This window comes from Syngnathus floridae, chromosome 7 (genome assembly GCF_059516105.1).
Source record: "Syngnathus floridae isolate MCC-2025c chromosome 7, RoL_Sflo_1.0, whole genome shotgun sequence".
NCBI classification, from domain to species: domain Eukaryota; kingdom Metazoa; phylum Chordata; class Actinopteri; order Syngnathiformes; family Syngnathidae; genus Syngnathus; species Syngnathus floridae.
In genome coordinates this window covers 15,068,182-15,080,156 of record NC_142419.1, presented here as the reverse complement: position 1 = coordinate 15,080,156, position 11,975 = coordinate 15,068,182, and the positions used below count along the sequence as shown (strand labels likewise).

Genomic DNA, 11,975 nt, shown 5'->3' with positions numbered 1-11,975 from the left:
TAAATCCCCTTCAAGGAAATTTAATTTATATACGTGTGTATATATATGATAAATCTGAATCTAATGGTGACCTCAAGTGTTTTTAAATATTTCCATCTGTTAATTTCCTTTGGGCCGAGCCCCCTCCGGCCTGCACCTGTAAACTCCTCCATCATAATACATTTCCAAGCTATGTAAAAATGAAAAAATATTGCCATTTACTACCATATTGCAGGTGCGGGAAAAGTTTTTGGTCACTTTCACGTTCCGCAGGAGCTAAAAGTTTTCCTGCAGGTGCACTTAACGAGGGAATCACACGGCCACTCCATTAGGTACACCGCCCTTTTCAAGTGTACCTAATAACAGGCCACTTTATGAGGGAAATATCATGGTCAAAGGTCACAGGTGTCAAGCTCTAGTCCTCGGGGCCGCGTTCCAACATGTTTCCCAAGATTCCCTCGTTAAGTGCAGGTGCGTGAAAAGTCGTGTCATCGTGTTTGTCGTATCATTGTGTGTGTGTGTATCACTACTGCAGTGTAGTGTTGGCTCGTGAGTGAACGATGGGTTCAAAAGAACGAATGTTTTCAGTGAACGAGAGTGAACGAAAAGATCTAAAGATCTTTGTAGCCATGAGGGAAAAACTTGTTTGGACCCGTTTGAAAATCATTGATTTGATATGACTCAAGAATTGTCTCTGTGCAACGGTGTGGTGTTTCTTAGCAACTGACTTGACAATGAGTCCACGGGAGCACTGCAACGGCGGCAGAATTTTTGCAAGAACAATTCATTTTAGGATGAACTCTCGGTACAAATATTTTCATTTGATTGAAGGCAATGGCGTTAACCACTCGACCAGAGCTCTTGCTGTGCTTAGGGTTTGTGTTAGGCTTGCTCTCGCTTTTGCTGTGCTTAGGGTTAGGCTTGCTTATGCAACCAAATCACCTCAGTTGTTTATCACTTCCTCTGATATTTTTGAACTTACCGTAATTTTCGGACTGTAAGTCGCACCGGAGTATAAGTGAGCAGCAGGGGGGGGCCCCATTTCAACCCCTTCCACTGAGTGCCAAGCAGGGAAGAAATGGGTACCATTGTTATAGTCACTGGTATGACTCGGCAGGGGTTTGAACCCACAACCTCCCAGTCTCAGGGCGGACACTCTCCTCTTAGGCCACTGAGCTGGTAAACACTTGTGTCGTAGTATAACACTTATAGTCGTTTTTAAATAACGTGTATACCTATATACGCCTAAATATTGTCATCCAATATATCTACTGCAATTTCACATTAGATTGCTGGTTTGAAATTTGCTTTTGATATTATTATTTTTAATAAACATTTATGTTAAAACGTGTCTGGCGTCTTATTCCTTGTTTTTATATTCGCCAATTAAAACATAAAAATCAGACATTTTATATGACAATATGTGTAGGTACACTACACTAAATAAATAAAGGGTTAATTGCACAACAAAAGCACGTTTACAAATATACAATACAAATATACTCGATACAAATATTTTCATTTGATTGAAGGCAATGGCATTAACCACTCGACCAGAGCCTGCTCGGGAACCAAAGGAGATTTGGTCATATTGATAGGGTATCCTCCATCCAAACATGTTCGGTGTTGAAAGTTTCAACGGATAGTCCGAAGCAAGCCTTTCCACAGTAGTCACCATGACAGGCGACCACCTGGTGGCGTCAGTGTGCCGAGCACCGTTGGACGATCAGGAGAAGAAGATTTGAATCGACGGATGTGACGTCAGGGCTTTAGGTCAATTGAAGACAGGTGTGCTCGCTCAAGGGGAGTTATCATATGCAGGTGCCACCGAGCGCGGGCCGGCGGCGGCGGACGGTTTCTCAGGTAAGCGAGCATGCTCGCAAATGTTTGTCGTCTTTGTCGTTTAAAAAAAAAATCCTCTTTTAATATTCATGATTTCCTTATTTCTTAAAACTGACCAAATTTAAACGGATGTCTTCCTTTAGTCCAGCTCGTTCCAGCGGCATTGGTCTTGTGTATGTATGATTTTGTGTGTGTTTTTTAATAACGTTTTCATACTTTATTTTATTGTATGTAAATAGCTGTTAGTCACGTGACCCAATGTGGAGGTACTTGTGGGCGGGGCCTGCTAAAAGACCAACTACGGAAGCTCCCCAAGTACTGATGTGCATTCCAGTTCTTTTAGGTGAACTGAATCTTTAGAATCTCTTTGAACGAATCGTTCACTCACGAGCCAACACTATTTGGGTTTTCAGTGTTGAGGTGAGCGTTGGTTGCCCTTCTGTCACTGTCATGGACACGAGTCTTTGGTCAAGTGGTAAACGTCATTGCCTCTAACACGATGGAACCATGGTTCGGGACCCGACCTTACCCGCGAGCTGTGCTTTGTCGATTTTCACTCACTTCTGCATAAAGTTTGTGACTTTTTTTTTTTTTTTTTTTTGAAGGCAGGTTTCAGTCTTGCCTGTCGGAGAGGTGGGCGTGGTCAAGCCAATTTCAGTTGCGCTGTGATTGGTCAGACTGAATTTGGGCAGAGGTAGGAGGCGGGCAAAGTGGCACTTAGGTTTTTGAAGGCAGTTTTCAGTCTTGAGGTGAGCGACAGGTGCAACCGCCCGCGTGTGAAGTGGCCTGTCACGTGGTACGCTAGTGTGCAAAGCACCATTGGACGAGCAGGCGAGGAAGATTTGAATTGACGGATGTGACGTCATGTCTTCGGGTGTTGTCAAATACCGGTGCAATCACCCGCGCAGCGGGCGGTTTCTCAGGTAAGCTAACATGCTAGGAAATGTTTGTCGTTCATTGGCGTTTCTCACGACGGACGCCTTGTTTGTTTGTTGCAGGATTCAAGGCGAGTCATCAAATGCAGGCGCCACCGACCGTGTGGCGGTTTCTCGGGTAAGCTATCAAATGTTTGTCGTTCATTGCCGTTTCTCACGACGGACGCCTTGTTTGTTTGATGCGAACAAATATCTTGAAAATCTTTTCACACTCGTCCCGGCCACCGCGACTGTCGTTTTGCCGCTACAGTATTTCAAACCTCTTTGGCGTTGTGTTTCGTCAAATTAACAATGTTGCATTACATATAGTGTGCTATTTCCGTGTTATGCAAACTGATGAATGTGACAAATTTGTTACGTCATGTTCAAATCTATTCCAAGATGGCGCCCGCCCGCCTTCCGTTATGCAACAAACATTTGCGAGCGTGATTTTCTCCCGTTTAGTCGACTGCTCGATTCATGCCGACATTTTTGAGTGAGTTGATGGATGATAAAATTAAATTATTATAATTCGGATACTTTTGTAATTATTATAACTCATTACAATATACTGATAATTGTATACATATTTTAAATATAAAACTGGAGTTGGTATGTGTAATTGTTGCAAAAATATCATGCCATTGCCACTCTACTCAATGTCTATAATTGTAACTCCCAGATGCAGAGCAAATAGTATGGTATGATATTGTATGGTATTGTATTGTATGTATTGTATTGTATGCATTGTGTGTATGGTAGCGTATGGCAGGGTATTGTATGTGTTCTATGTCAATCAATCCATCCATCCGTCCGTCCACCCACCCGTCCACCCACCCACCCATCCAGCCCATCCAACCCATCCAGCCCATCCAACCCATCCAACCCATCCAGCCCATCCAACCCATCCATCCACCCACCCATCCATCCAACCCATCCACCCACCCATCCACCCACCCATCCATCCACCCAGCCACCCATCCATCCAGCCACCCAGCCATCCACCGCTTATCCGAACGTCGGATTGCGGCGGCAGCTGCTTTAGGAGGGACTCCCAGACTTTCCTCTCTCCAGCCACTTCATCCAGCTCAACCCAGGAAATCCCAAGATTTGTATGTATTGTTTGTTTTGTTGTTTTTTGTTTTTTTTGTTTTTCTTGTTTTGTTTTTTGTTTTGTATGTATTGTATTGTATGTATTGTATGCATTGTATTATATGTATGGTATGTATTGTATGTATTGTATTGTATGTATTGTTTTTTGTTTGTTTTTTGGGGTTTTTTTTTTGTTTTTTGTTTTTTTTGTATGTATTGTATTGTATGTATTGTATTGTATGTATTTTTTTGTTTTGTTTTTGTTTTGTTTTTTGTTTTTTTTGTATTGTATGTATTGTATGTATGTATTGTTTTGTATTGTTTGTTTTGTTTTGTTTTTTGTTTTGTATGTATTGTATGTATTGTATTGTATGTATTGTATTGTATGTATTGTATGTATCGTATTGTATCATGTATTGTATTGTATGTATTGTATGTATTGTATTGTATTTTATTTTATTTTTATTTTTTTGTTTTTTGTTTTGTTTTTTGTTTTGTATGTACTGTATGTATTGTATTGTGTGTATTGTATGTATTGTTTTGTTTTTGTTTTCTTTTTTTTTTTTTTTTTTGTATTGTATTGTATGTATTGTATGTATTCTGTATTCTATGTATTGTATTATATGTATTGTATTGTATGTATTGTTTTTTTGTTGTTTTTTTTGGTTGTGTTTTTGGTTTTTTTGTTTTGTATGTATTGTATTGTAATGTATGTATTGTATGTATTTTCTTTTGTTTTTTTTGTTTTTTTTGTATTGTATGTATTGTATGTATTGTTTTTTTGTTTTTTTTTTGTTTTTTGTTTTGTATGTATTGTATTGTGTGTATTGTATTGTATGTATTGTTTTTTGTTGGGTTTTTTTTTTTGTTTTTTTTTTGTTTTTTTTGCATTGTATGTATTGTATTGTGTGTATTGTATTGTATTGTATGTATTGTTTTTGGGTTTTTTTGTTTTGTTTTTTTGCATTGTATGTATTGTATGTATGTATGTATTGTATGTATGTATTGTATTGTATTGTATTGTATGTATTGTATGTATTGTATTGTATGTATTGTATTGTATGTATTGTATTGTATGTATTGTATGTATTGTATTGTATGTATTGTATTGTATGTATTGTATTGTATGTATTGTATTGTATTGTATTGTAATGTATTGTATTGTATGTATTGTATGTATTGTATTGTATGTATTGTATGTATTGTATGTATTGTATGTATTGTATTGTATGTATTGTTTTTTTTGCATTGTATGTATTGTATTGTGTGTATTGTATTGTATTGTATGTATTGTTTTTTGTTGGGTTTTTTTGTTTTTTTTTTTTTGTTTTTTTTGCATTGTATGTATGTATGTATGTATTGTATTGTGTGTATTGTATTGTATGTATGTATTGTATTGTATGTATTGTATGTATTGTATTGTATGTATTGTTTTTTTTGAATTGTATGTATTGTATTGTGTGTATTGTATTGTATGTATTGTTTTTTGTTGGGTTTTTTTGTTTTGTTTTTTTTGCATTGTATGTATTGTATGTATGTATGTATTGTATTGTATGTATGTATTGTATTGTATGTATGTATTGTATTGTATGTATTGTATTGTATGTATTGTATTGTATGTATTGTATTGTATGTATTGTATTGTATGTATTGTATTGTATGTATTGTATTGTATGTATTGTATTGTATGTATTGTATTGTATGTATTGTATTGTATGTATTGTATTGTATGTAATGTATTGTATGTATTGTATGTATTGTATGTATTGTATGTATTGTATTGTATGTATTGTATGTATTGTATGTATTGTATTGTATTGTATGTATTGTTTTTTTTGCATTGTATGTATTGTATGTATTGTATGTATGTATTGTATGTATGTATGTATGTATGTATTTTTTGTTTTTTTTGTTTTTTTTGTTTTGTTTTTTGTTTTGTATGTATTGTGTGTATTGTTTTGTATGTATTGTTTTGTTTTGTTTTTTGTTTTGTATGTATTGTATGTATTGTATGTATTGTTTTTATTGTATTGTATGTATTTTTTGTTTTTTGTTTTTTTTGTTTTGTTTTTTGTTTTGTATGTATTGTATGTATTGTGTGTATTGTATTGTATGTATTGTTTTGTTTTGTTTTGTATGTATTGTATGTATTGTATGTATTGTGTGTATTGTATTGTATTGTATGTATTGTTTTGTTTTTTGTTTTGTTTTTTTTGTTTTGTTTTCTTTTTTGTTTTGTTTTTTGTTTTTTTGTATTGTATGTATTGTATGTATGTATTGTATTGTATTGTATGTATTGTATTGTATTGTATTGTATTGTATTTGTATTGTATTGTTTGTATTGTATTGTTTGTATTGTATTGTTTGTATTGTATTGTATGTATTGATTGTATGTATTGTTTGTATGTATTGTTTGTATTGTTTGTATTGTATGTATTGTATTGTTTGTTTTGTTTTTTGTGTTTTGTTTTTTGTTCACCCACCCACCCATCCATCCACCCATCGATCCAGCCACCCATCCAGCCAGCCACCCAGCCATCCACCGCTTATCCGGACGTCGGATTTTTTTGTATTGTATGTATTGTTTTGTTTTGTTTTTGGTTTGTTGTTTTTTGTTTTGTTTTCTTTTTTGTTTTTTGTTTTGTATGTATTGTATGTATGTATTGTATGTATTGTATTGTATTGTATGTATCGTATTGTATTGTATTGCATTGTATTGTATGTATTGTATTGTATGTATTGTATTGTATGTATTATTTTTTATTTTTTGTTTTTTTTTGTTTTGTTTTTTGTTTTGTATGTACTGTATGTATTGTATTGTGTGTATTGTATTGTATGTATTGTATTGTATGTATTGTATTGTATGCATTGTATTGTATGTATTATTTTTTATTTTTTGTTTTTTTTTGTTTTGTTTTTTGTTTTGTATGTACTGTATGTATTGTATTGTGTGTATTGTATGTATTGTTTTGTTTTTTGTTTTGTTTTTTTTGTTTTGTTTTCTTTTTTTTGTTTTTTTGTATTGTATGTATTGTATGTATTGTATTGTATTGTATGTATTGTATTGTATGTATTGTATTGTATGTATTGTATTGTATGTATTGTATTGTATGTATTGTATGTATTGTATTGTATGTATTGTATTGTATTGTATGTATTGTATTGTTTGTATTGTATGTATTGTATGTATTGTATGTATTGTATGTATTGTATTGTATTGTTTGTTTTTGTTTTTTTTGTTTTTTGTTTTGTATGTATTGTGTGTATTGTATTGTATGTATTGTTTTGTTTTGTTTTTTGTTTTGTTTTTTTTGTTTTGTTTTCTTTTTTGTTTTGTTTTTTTGTATTGTATGTATTGTATGTATTGTATGTATTGTATTGTATGTATGTATTGTATTGTTTGTATTGTTTGTATTGTATTGTTTGTATGTATTGTTTGTATGTATTGTATGTATTGTTTGTATGTATTGTTTGTTTGTATTGTTTGTTTGTATTGTATGTATTGTATTGTATTGTATGTATTGTATGTATTGTATTGTATGTATTGTATTGTATGTATTGTATTGTATGTATTGTATTGTATGTATTGTATTGTATTGTATTGTATTGTATGTATTGTATGTATTGTATTGTATTGTATGTATTGTATTGTTTGTATTGTATTTGTATTGTGTTGTTTGTATGTATTGTATGTATTGTATTGTTTGTCTTGTATTGTATGTATTGTATTGATTGTATTGATTGTATTGTATTGATTGTATTGTATTGTATGTATTGTATGTATTGTATTGTTTGTTTTGTTTTTGGTTTTTTGTTTTGTATGTATTGTATTGTATGTATTTTTTGTTTTTGGTTTTTTGTTTTGTATGTATTGTATTGTATGTATTGTATTGTATGTATTTTTTGTTTTTTGTTTTGTATGTATTGTATTGTATGTATTGTTTTGTGTTTTTTGTTTTTTTCATTTGTTTTTTCTTTTTTGTTTTGTACGTATTGTATGTATTGTATGTATTGTTTGTTCTGTATTGTTTGGTTTTCTTTTTTTTTTATGTGTTGTTTTGGTTTTGTTTTTTTGTTTTGTATGTATTGTATTGTATCGTATGTATTGTATCGTATGTATCGTATGTATTGTATGTATTGTATTGTTTGTTTTGTTTTTTGTTTTGTATGTATTGTATGTATTGTTTGTATTGTTTGTTTTTTCTTTTGTTTTTTTGTTTTTTGTTTTGTTTTTCTATGTATTTTTTTTGTTTGTTTTTTTTTGTATGTATTGTATTGTATGTATTGTATTGTACGTGTTGTATGTATTGTATTGTATGTATTGTTTTGTATTGTTTGTTTTGTATTGTTTGTTTTTCTTTTTTTTTTTATGTTTTGTTTTGCGCCGCGTCATTTTGCAATATTGTTGTTTTACTGTTGTTTTTTTAATCATGAAATGAACTGTTTGTACTGTAATTGTGTGTGTGTACCACTGAACTGCAATTAAACTGTGAACTGAATTCAAGTGGTCCATTTTAAACATTGGCATTGGCAGTCTATCGTGCATACAAACTGGAATCATTTGAGACATTCTCAATGACAAGACAATTGTAAAGTTAGGCTGAAACAAAATTGACTTGTTAAATATGCAGTGTCAGGCTTTTTATTTTTTTTTTTTAACTACACAAAAAAAAGCTGGATGCATTCTAAATTGTTGACAAAAGCCAAGTAGCCAGACACCCATAGATGCAAACGACAAGTGTACAAACGGTTTCTGCTGCGATCAGTAAGTCATCTTTGGCAACCCTGCTTTAAAATGGCCACCGAACTCAGAATCTTGCAGAATGTTGGTACATTTTTCTGTACGAGTAAAAGCTGTTTTAATGTGGTCAGAGCCATTTTTTGGTTTTTGAATCGTCATGCATCATGTGGGCATACTTGTGAATAAAATCAACAGTGGTGTGTTTGCTTCCTGTTGGTGGTCTTGTAAATAAAGTCAACTTTGGTGTCAGTCATCATTCGGGATGTGCCTCAATTGATGGTGCATCTCTTGAATGTGAAACTTCTTGCATGTTTTCCTGCAGGGCTTGGCGTCCCCATTGGCTGTCTGACTACAAAGAAGGCTGCTGCTGTCCAGTCCAGGTTGCTGCTATAGTCAATTGAATGTATAAACATAGCGTGTAACTTCCAGGACCTTAGCTTTCAATTCAAAGCACAGTTGCGTAACTACACGGCCAGCCTCGGTACATGTACTGGGTGGTACCACCCAGTTCAGAGTGAAGTAAAGGCCAGAGTGGTCGTCTTAATACTAGCATCCTCATGAAATTGACCATATCAGACAGGCTAGATGAATTCCAAGTGCTACCACCGGGTGGCAGCGTATGCCTCAAGCTGTTTGGTGCTGGGTCAATGCGACGCGTCTTTTGTTGTTTTGCCCAAAGCAACCTAATACACAATATTTGCCTCAACCTGTCTGACGCTCCATTGAACTGTATGCAATAATTTTTAACTTGAAACAACTACATTACAAATGATAGGCGCCCTAATTAGACAGCTGGGTCAACGTGACCCGTCTTTTGCGGTTTGTTTTGCCCAAAGCAACCTAACGCATAGGTACTGCCGCTATCTCGTCGATGTGCATGTCTCTAAAATGTACAAAGCAAATTCATTTGCATAATAAACTTCCAAACCAAGCAATGCTTCTTTCTAGGTCTCCTCATGTCCTCAGCACTGCAAACCTTTGTGCCGGTACACCATATGAAGTAAATGATGGAATGTTTTTTTTTTTTTTTACATCTCTAATGTGTATCAAGCATACCAGATGGTGTTTTAGAACAGCCTAGAATATTAAGTTACAAAAAGTTTAAAAAAACTTACTAAAGTGTAGAAAAAGTTATTGATTATATATTTGCTCCACGGAGGGAGTATTGACAAGCGTTACCTCCTTCATAGTCTGCGCATTGTGTGCTTCGCAGCGCGGTGTGGATAGCAGGGGGCGCAGGCGGCACCGGGAGCAGCGGCGCAGGCAGCAGGGGTGGGGAATCGAACCCTGGATCTCAGGTGTTCGAGCGCAGCGACGGAGCCACTCGCCAAGCGTGGCGAGCTCGGCAGTGACCCCGCTTTCACTTCGAGTCATTCTTAGACGTTCAGTATTGCGCTCCGCGCGCGCTGGGTAAGTACAAAAGAGAACTGGCGGCCGCCAGCTGCCAGGTCACGCTGGCCGACCGGTTCGTCACACGGCCTCATGCACCGTACAGCCCTGGTTCGATCCCAGTGGTGGGAACTTTCTCCGGCCCACTTTTGTAAGCGTCTGAATACATGCATATAGGTTGCATGTCGACGCATTTATTTATGTATAAACGCCCAGTGTGGCCCCGCCCGCAAGTGGGCGGGGCGATGCAGCTGGCCCCGCCCCCATCGAAATGGCGCCACCCCGGGCCCCGCCCGCAAGTGGGCGGGGCTATGCAGCTGGCCCCGCCCCCATCGAAATGGCCCCGCCCCCTGCCCTACAAAAAGACGGTAGGGTAGGGTAGGGGCGAAGCCCCGCCCCCTGCCCTACAAAAAGACAGTAGGGTAGGGGCGAAGCCCCGCCCCCTGCCCTACAAAAAGACAGTAGGGTAGGGTAGGGGCGAAGCCCCGCCCCCTGCCCTACTGTCTTTATATACAGTATATATATATATATATATATATATATATATATATATATATATATATATATACAGTATATATATATAGTGTATATATACAGTATATATATATATACTATATATATATACTGTATATATATATACAGTATATATACTGTATATATATATACTGTATATATATACAGTATATATATATACTGTATATATATACAGTATATATATATATATATATATATATACAGTATATATATAGTATATATAGTATATATATATACAGTATATATATACTGTATATATACAGTATATATATATATATATATACTGTATATATACAGTATATATATATATATATATACTGTATATATATATACTGTATATATATACTGTATATATATACTGTATATATATATATACTGTATATATATATACTGTATATATATACAGTATATATATATACAGTATATATATGTATATATATATATACTGTATATATATATACAGTATATATATACAGTATATATATATACAGTATATATATATACAGTATATATATATATACAGTATATATATACAGTATATATATACAGTATATATATATACAGTATATATATATATATATATACTGTATATATACAGTATATATATATATATATATACTGTATATATACAGTATATATATACTGTATATATATATACTATATATACTATATATATACTGTATATATATATATATATATATATACTGTATATATATACAGTATATATATATACTGTATATATATACAGTATATATATATACAGTATATATACTGTATATATATATACAGTATATATATATAGTATATATATATATACTGTATATATACACTATATATATATACTGTATATATACTATATATATATATATATATATATATATATATATATATATATATATACTGTATATAAAGACAGTAGGGCAGGGGGCGGGGCTTCGCCCCTACCCTACCCTACTGTCTTTTTGTAGGGCAGGGGGCGGGGCTTCGCCCCTACCCTACTGTCTTTTTGTAGGGCAGGGGGCGGGGCTTCGCCCCTACCCTACCCTACCGTCTTTTTGTAGGGCAGGGGGCGGGGCCATTTCGATGGGGGCGGGGCCAGCTGCATAGCCCCGCCCACTTGCGGGCGGGGCCCGGGGTGGCGCCATTTCGATGGGGGCGGGGCCAGCTGCATCGCCCCGCCCACTTGCGGGCGGGGCCACACTGGGCGTTTATACATAAATAAATGCGTCGACATGCAACCTATATGCATGTATTCAGACGCTTACAAAAGTGGGCCGGAGAAAGTTCCCACCACTGGGATCGAACCAGGGCTGTACGGTGCATGAGGCCGTGTGACGAACCAGTCGGCCAGCGTGACCTGGCAGCTGGCGGCCGCCAGTTCTCTTTTGTACTTACCCAGCGCGCGCGGAGCGCAATACTGAACGTCTAAGAATGACTCGAAGTGAAAGCGGGGTCACTGCCGAGCTCGCCACGCTTGGCGAGTG

At 35.0% G+C, this 11,975-nt stretch overlaps 1 long non-coding RNA gene across 4 annotated transcripts; it reads left to right on the top strand.

Annotated features, from left to right (window-relative positions):
- The first annotated feature begins 1,723 nt into the window (after positions 1–1,723).
- Positions 1,724–9,499, top strand: LOC148395483 (uncharacterized). 4 transcript variants are annotated; one of them, XR_015859635.1, is made up of 6 exons: positions 1,724–1,842; positions 2,061–2,164; positions 2,235–2,331; positions 2,427–2,744; positions 2,820–2,874; positions 8,891–9,499. It is a non-coding gene; the product is annotated as an uncharacterized LOC148395483 (long non-coding RNA). The 4 variants fall into 4 exon arrangements; XR_015859633.1 differs by lacking the exon at positions 2,235–2,331; XR_015859634.1 differs by lacking the exons at positions 2,061–2,164; positions 2,235–2,331 and having other exon boundaries at positions 1,730–1,842.
- The last annotated feature ends 2,476 nt before the right edge of the window (positions 9,500–11,975 follow it).